Below are 8483 nucleotides of genomic sequence, written 5' to 3'. Positions count from 1 at the left end.
ACAGTTTGATAAGAAGCACCTGATGCTGATTACTGTACCCAGAACATTAAAACCTCTGGCTGTTATATGCTGAATTACAACAAACAGCTAAACAGTTAAGTGAAACAAAATATCTGGAAAAAAATAAATCATCCATTGCATTAGCACTGGATAATGGATTTAAACCAATAGTCCAGGTTAAAATCCAATACTATACCTACAATGTTACTACTACTACAGTCTATAAAATAGCTAATATAATATGGAGTGTTTTGTACAACAACCTTACTTGACCATTCAGAAAGCAGCTAAACAAATACCATGTTTTTCCCCCAACTTAAGCAATAAAGCTGATATAAATACATATATCTGCCACAAAATAGTGAAGAGATTTTGTTCGTGGAGAAGGCAAATGTTTACTGCAACCTACAATGCACTTGTGTGATGGAAGCATGATGATTTAGCTATCGCTATGAGGTCCAAGCCCTTTTTCCAATCACCTGGTTTCCTTGTGTAATAATGCTTGTAAACCTCAACCCTGTGATGCACATAATTAAGCTATCGACATAATTGATTTCAAGCCAACCTGGGCTATCAGGATATGAATGCTGCAGGGATGACACTAAAATGTGTAAATTGTTATATGACATCAAATACAAAAGAACATCTAAACAGAAATTGAATCTTACAGAAATGTGTAACGCATTTATCCAAAAAGTTAGTTGTGCCCTCTCCAATGCATTTCCTGTCTGCTTTGAGACATCAGAAGGCCAAATCACACTCATTTACACATTCAGGGCTGTCTGAATGGCCAGAAGCTCTGAGAATGTAACATTTTTGCTGTATATCATTATTTTGGATTGTTTGTTCCATGTTTAGTGTCTGTAGCAGCGAAGTAACACAGTAACAGTGCCAGCATCTCCAACGTTGTGGATAAAACACCAAAGAAGAAGACTATAGTCAGGAAAAAAGCCTCTGATTGGTCGACACACTCACCTGACAAAATTCTGGGATTCAAGATGGCCGGGGCAAACAGTAACAGTGGATATATCGTTCCTAAATAATGGCGCAATGTTTTTGAAATGACACTGCAGTTCCAGGCTGAATAACAAAGCTTCTGGCAATGCGGAGATGTCAAACATTGTGTAACTTGTTTTATGGATTCATACTCATGGATTTATTGTACAAAGACATGGGAACTCCATGCTGGTTTAAAAAGCTTAGGGAAAGGCCAACAATCGCATGGAAGACGTCCTTGAAACACCGCCTTTCTCTGCTCCTAAACACAAAAAGTAAGTCTCTGCACTGGAGATATTGAATATGACATAAGAAGTTATTAGGAGTCATCAGAGACTTCATTCTACTCTGAATAAAAAATTACACTTTACAGGTGCAGCAGCTGTGACCAAGCTGTCAAAGTCAAACAACATCTGAATGCAACATACACACATGCATTTACTTCTGGGCTGACAATCACACACATGAATGTGCACAGTAAGTTTTGGGTGGTGCTGGATGAAAGGTCCAGGTATCACAAAACCATTAGTATATATCCAACCATTAATCTTCCCAATAGATTTCATGAAAATCTGGCTTGATTTAGTTTTCACAAACCAAAGTGGTCGAGGTCAAGAAGAAACGTTCACCTGACCGGGTGGGAGGAGGTCAGGGGCGTCGACAAATTACGGAAGCTTTGATTGTGGCTTATGAGTATTGATGCTAAATTCAATGGCTTTTATGTATTATCAAATGGAATCAAAAGAGGGCAGCATGACTGTGGATATAAAGACCACCAGACTCTTTTACAGCCACAGCTACTCTAGCCAGGCATTTTATTACTGGGACATAACATCTATCATGGGGGCCACCGAGTTACAGAATTAAGCTACTTAATGAACACAGATAAATGTCAATGGCTTGTTAAGTGTTTACAAAACAAACACAACGCTTCTTAGTATCGTGGTTGGCTTGCTGTTTTTCCAGTTACGTAAAGTCTGCAATCAGTTGCACAATCACATCAGCTAGAACAGGTTTTGGGGAATAGGAAAAAACAATACATGAATAATCCCCCCTCATGGTATAGCAGTTGAATCATATAAGTATTGTGCAAACAGTAACAGACAGAGGGCAGTTGTGGAGGTTGTAACTGTTGATTATAATCCTTGTTTGCAGTTGCTGTGTCCTCAGAGCAACAATGCGGTAAAATGGTATGGCCTGTTTGTCAGGGGTGGCTGAAGGACATTTCCTAAACTGGACTCACCTTCTTTTACAGAAAGCAATTTTACTGCTTTGGGGGGGTCGTTGTTGCATTTAGTTTGAAAGGTGACTCCAGTTGTAGGAACCCAACATTTTTAGTTTCTGGAAATAAACAATCAGCACTCAGGGTCACAGCGAGCAAGCTGTTGCTTATGTCGACTACAATATACGGCATATCGGCAGTGTGACACCACAGCGTTTTACTTCCATTAATACGGTTGGAGAGAGTGAGAGTGGCTGTTGTTTTTATTCAGATCATCTGACACTAGCCAGAACTAGTTAATTGAATAATCCTTAATCGTGATGTCAATCTGTCTGTTCCATGTGGTCTTGCAAAATGCAAAGTAGCGTTTATGACTTTGAAACTGTGTTTTACAGCAGGGCTTTGGAGGTTCACCAGTGTCAGCTCAGGGGGGGTTGTAAGGGAGTACTCCAACAATTTTTGTAATGTACTTTAACAAAGTTTGAGAACTTCCAAGAGTCAGATTTATGTAAAAAAGCCTGACCTACTGCTGAAACGTTGGTTGATTAACAGATCATTATTGGTTTAAGTTATTTATCTTACAAAAGTGCTTTACACTCTCTGGTTCCAGCTTTAATGCAAGGATGTTCTACTTTTCTTTGTTTTATTACATTCATAACCTTTATATGATCATACATTTATTTTTGATTGATTCAATGGTGCAGTGTGGATCTTTTAGCAGTCATCACCACTCCTCACCAACACTGACACACCATTCTTTCCACAGGCAAAATGTGATGTTTGTTTGAACATAATGCAGAATTTGCTTTGTTGGCTTAGCTAAACTGACAGGCTCGGCCGCCAACCTGTCAGTCACCCAGCAATTGCTTTGCCACTGTGCATTTCTCTCCAGATTACCAAAGGATAGTAGAAGATGTCAGCTGTTAAATTGAAAGCAAATAGTTTCTCGAGTGCGCTAACAACATTGACTTTATTTAATTAACACAGCGCTGCCTTTGCCAAGGTTTTCACAACATGTCTATCTCTGGAAAAAAAAAATAGCAAGCTAATTTCTTTTTCCTAAAGGATGACTTTGCATTTCTTCTACAAGAACTGTGTGTGTGTGGTGTTGGTGTGTGTGTGTGGTGTGTGTGTGTGTGTGTGTGTGTGTGTGTGCTGTGTGTTGTGTGTGTGTAGTGTGTGTGTGGTGTGCGGTGTGTGTGTGTTTTTTACGCTGATAAACAGTTATCCTAATGCTTACTGAAAATACAGTGGGGAAATATGTTCTCTTGGCATGTTACTTACTTTTCATTTCCACAGGTGCAAAGACGGTTACCGTGCCGCCTTGTTGATGTCAGAACGGGGTGAAAATCAAACCTTTACATTTTCTGCCTTCGAAACCAAAATTTTGTATTTCTTTCATGTAAAGAAAGAAGAAAAAAATGCACTTTTATCCAACACTAATCAATTTGAGTTCGGAAAAAAAACTGAATATTAGACTAGAATGCTTTATTTACCAGACTTCTCAATTCAAATTTAGTTTTAGAAATTATCTTGAAGACAATATCTTACTCTCAGATGAAAATGCATCCCTCACTCTACATTTGAGAAATGAATGTCTCTGTAGAAATTGACTTCTGTTAAGGTAAATTCAATTACACAAGCGTTGAAGGAGGAGTGAACCAGTGGGGATGGAAGCGTTGATCAGACTTCCCCAGTCAGCAACTTTCTTTACTCTTCACATTGCCTGGGTGTAGTGCTGTCATGCCAACATTGACTGATTTGGATCAGTAGGTCCTGAGAATTTGTCTTGACTGCAGAAGGTTGGGGAAACAGACCGTTCATCACCTTAATGGAAGAGTATTGATTGTGGTGCACAAGCACTATACCCTTCTGCAATAGTAATGGAGTTTCTGAGAAATCACAGATGATAATGCATCAGGGGATATCCAGGAAGAGGGAGACACCATTGCCTTGATTGTTGTTAGCACCTTGTTGTCTGCAGGCATGTGCCTGCATCTTTTTTTTATATTAATGTGTCCAAATAGAGAAAATCAAAGCACATAGTATTAAAGGATCCGTTTACCACATCACAAAAAAAAATGATTTTCCAATTTTAAAGATATCCATCTCTGGGGCTTCTATCACCCCAATAGAATCTAAATGGATAGAATTTTGTTTAATAACACAACACTGGACATATAATCACCTTATAAAGTTTATATTGCTAAGAACAGCGTTATGATTCATTTGGAGTCAGGTGTGTGGTCGACTGTAAATCCAACAGCTCCTTTTTTATGTTTTGGTCACCAACTCATGAGGAAGTATCCCACTCTTTGGCTGCAAAATGTTTTCTCATCAATGTTTTCACCAACTAGTTGCTTTCTTTTTGATTTGATGAGAACCAAGTTGCAGGTTAGAAAACCCGAACAACGTTAAAATGCTCATTAAAGCAGTGTAGAACTGCCAAGATGAGTTGATAGCTCATCAGGACAGGATTGTTGCAATTATGTCCATATTGAAAGAAAATCATAAAATATGTCCAATGCCTACATTTACAGCCAATGCAGGAAGTATTGTCCCCTGTAAAAAGCCAGATAGGAAGGGTGTGAGGCGTGGGTTGGGGATGTGCAGGTAGCAAGGCCAGCTTTCATGCATTAGAATGAAGTTTGTGTAGGTTTGTAATGATACACATATTGTAATGTTCTCATTCCTACAACCATGATTGCAACCTAAACCAAGTCTTTGTGGCCCAACCTAAAACATACACTCTCCTTAACTAAGCTTTTTAGTAGCCAAGCCCAAACAATAACATAACCTCGAGGAAGAAACCCTAACCATACCTTACCCATAGTTCATTTATTTATTGACGGTATCTGTGATCTTTCATCAATCTTAGAGCAGCTACAAACCACATCTTTATAGCAATAATGTTTCAAATTGCAGTGTGAAAGGGGTTGCTTGTAGTGATCAACCTACATAGAAGCGGTACGGCCTACAACTTAACTGTGTGGTTCACTCTCACAGTACTCTAGTGTTCTTCAGGAGTTGGTGGAGACCAAAAACAGAGCTGAAAGAGAGTGCTTCTAATACAGATAAATAAATGACATTAATTTTGTTGAAGGTGTAAACATGGCTTATTTGCAAAGATCTGATATTGCAGAGTGCAAGAATTTCATAAACATTGGCACTGGCCATAACATAAAATCAAACAAATTGTGGGCATTCAACGTATTTAGAGTTTTGGCAAAATCGTCCAATAATTTTTTTTGTCTGTTGATTGGTTTGTAGTTCATCACATGCACTGTATGTAAAGTCTATGGTTTGGCACTATGAGCAACCCCTTTCACATTACACATAGTCACGTCATCCATTGTTTAACAATATTGATTTGTGCTGCTTTAAAGAAAGGCAACATCTCTTACCAGTGTTGCCTAGATATTCCATTAAACATGCTGTCAATGGTTTCATGCTATTTCTTTGGTAAAAAGAAGTTCCATTAAAAACGGTTGACAGTGAAGTTGAATTTTTTTAAAGTAATTTTTCAATCCTGGGAGCACCACAGATAAAATTCCATTAATGTATTCTCATCAATGTTTTAGGTTGGGAGCAGAAATTTCATAGACAAGACTATCTGCGAAGTTAAATACCATTATGAGAAATCAAAAAAACATGTATTCTTGTTTCTTGAATTGAGTTTTCGCATAACCCCCCGTTGTTTACTTGATGTGAAAGCCCTCGGAGATATTGGCTGGGAACATGCCTTTTCTCCACAGATCAGTGTAATCCCTTTATTCTGTGATCTTGCATGTCAAAATCACTGACAGCTGTCAAGGTGTGAGGGCCAAGGCAAGGGATGATGGACAACAGACTGTGTGTGTGTGTGAGTACATGTGCGTGCGTTTGTGTGTGTGTGTGTGTGTGTGCGTGTGCGAGCGAGCGTATGGCCTGATAACATAAATCTATCTAAGCCTTGATCCGGCTGTATTAGACAATCTCCCTCAGTAATTAGTGGAACAAATGTCTGCCTGTCGCATTACAGCTGTTGTTTTGGCGACCATTTGTAAAGCTTTCATGTCCTGCTTGCTTTTCATTGGGAGATCATCTTATTACATGTGGTGTGTGTGTGTGTGTGTGTGTGTGTGTGTGTGTGTGTGTGTGTGTGTGTGTGTGTGGTGTGTTTTAACTTTAAGTCATTTGGTATCTCCCCAGCATCTGTCTGTGCATGTTGTTGATTCTTACCCATGTAGACCACGTCACAAACAAAAAAGGCAATTTCCTCACCTGTTTTTTTTTTCTCACATTTATATGGAAATTGTGTTCATTCGAATTGCTCAATAAAGTATGTAAATAGGAATTATACTGCCCTGTTGGTGCTTAGATTTAGTCTATATCGTTCAATCTCCACCTGTCTGTGAATGAAGTCGTTTATCTTTGCCTCGTCATTTTGAAAATGGCTCAAACCAGTCAATTTTAGATACAAAGAGATTGATGATTCAGTCACAATTATCTCTCTCACAATGACAAGGAGGTCTATGTCTCTCAATTCAGGTTTCTTTCACATTCTGTGATTCAAGGAAAAAAATCTTTTCAGTGTTAGAGGTGGTACAATCCTCTATACTCTAGCACAGCTGCATCCAATGTGTTCACTTTTTGATACAGAGCTGTTTTCATTTACAAGGCAAGTTGAGAGAGAGAACATTCCTAATTACATTATCCCTGTGAGAGTAGCTGCAACGGCTTTTATCCAAACACACACACACACACCCACACACACACACACACACACACACACACACACACACACACACACACACACACACACACACACACACACACACACACACACACACACACACACACACAGATACAGCCCAGAGAACCTCAGTCTTCTAAGGTTGGCCCCAGAGCAGTACTAATGGAACGGTGACTTGTTCAAGTGCAGTTTGGTGAGTTGGTAGGGTAGGGGACTGATATTGCTGCAGATCTGGGGATTCAAACTGGCAACCATGACAATATAAGCCCAACTGTCTCTGGCTGTTAAATAGGGTGCTTTTGTTTTTTTATGGCTGAAAAACACAACTTCTTAGCAAAGTTTATGGACCAATTTATGTGCAAATAAACTCTAGATAGGACTTTGCATGCATACAAAAGCCTGTGTGATGTATTCAACATTGCTAGATTTTCCTGTCAGCTAAAAAGGGAGAGTTCGGAACAGCAGAATGAGAGGAAAGATGGTGAAAGGACCCTATATCTGCCCTAACAGACATTTGAGTGTGATGTTAATTTTCCTGATGTGGGTCAAAAAAGGCTCATGCTGGCCTAGAGGGGGTAGGAGGAGATCATCAAAATCCGAGCTCAAACACACATACGCTCACCATCACAAAGACATGTAATTAGACACAAACTAATGTACCTGCTCAGACATCAGAACCTTTGCAGCTATGCTCATGCACACGCACGCAAGCTTTAATTAAGTGATGCTAAATGTGGGTCAGCACGGTTTTAACCACTGGGGTGTGTGATTAGTGTGTGATCACGTCATCATCAGAGGGGGCATGCACAGAGGCGCGTGCACATAACTTCTTTGATTCTCAACCACTTGTACCCGAGGGAGTACTTCAGCAGTCGCCAGGGGGTAGACTCAACTTATTAAAATAGAAATTACTTTCAGATTAGAAGGAAATATCCACATGTTGAGTCATGTGTTATACCTGAACACAGGGCGAGGAACCGTTTGGTAACTACACTGAACATTTAAACTAGCGCCCTTGTGCCTCTGCGTGAGGTTGACGTTGATTTCTCACAGCCAGTCAGCAAAGTTAACGTTACTTCAAAGATATTCATATTATATTCAGCCCATGGCATCTGACCAATCAGGAGTTGTCGAGCGCCTTTCTAACTTTTGAAAAAGTAAGGAAACATGCTACGCCCACTTCTACTATCACAACTTTGAAACTTACCATTCACAAGAAACTCACGCACTATCTGGTTAAATAGTTGTGTTACATGTTGAGATGGATGATGTTTGCGTAGGATTTCTATAAATTAGTGAAACCTGGGGCTTGAAAAATGGTGAAACCATATTTGATCATACGCCCTATACATAAGACAAGCGTAAGTGACAGTAAGCCTCTATAAAGACATTTGTCCGATGCGTCGAGTAAGCCTAAGGTTCTTTATTTATTTATTTATTTATTTTTTACATATAATGCATTATAATGTAAGATAATAGTAATTTATAGTGCATTGGGTGTTGCCACTGGTTTACATTTTATAGTGCTCC

Source organism: Etheostoma spectabile, chromosome 12 (genome assembly GCF_008692095.1).
Source record: "Etheostoma spectabile isolate EspeVRDwgs_2016 chromosome 12, UIUC_Espe_1.0, whole genome shotgun sequence".
Classification (NCBI taxonomy): domain Eukaryota; kingdom Metazoa; phylum Chordata; class Actinopteri; order Perciformes; family Percidae; genus Etheostoma; species Etheostoma spectabile.
This window is presented reverse-complemented; position numbering follows the sequence as displayed.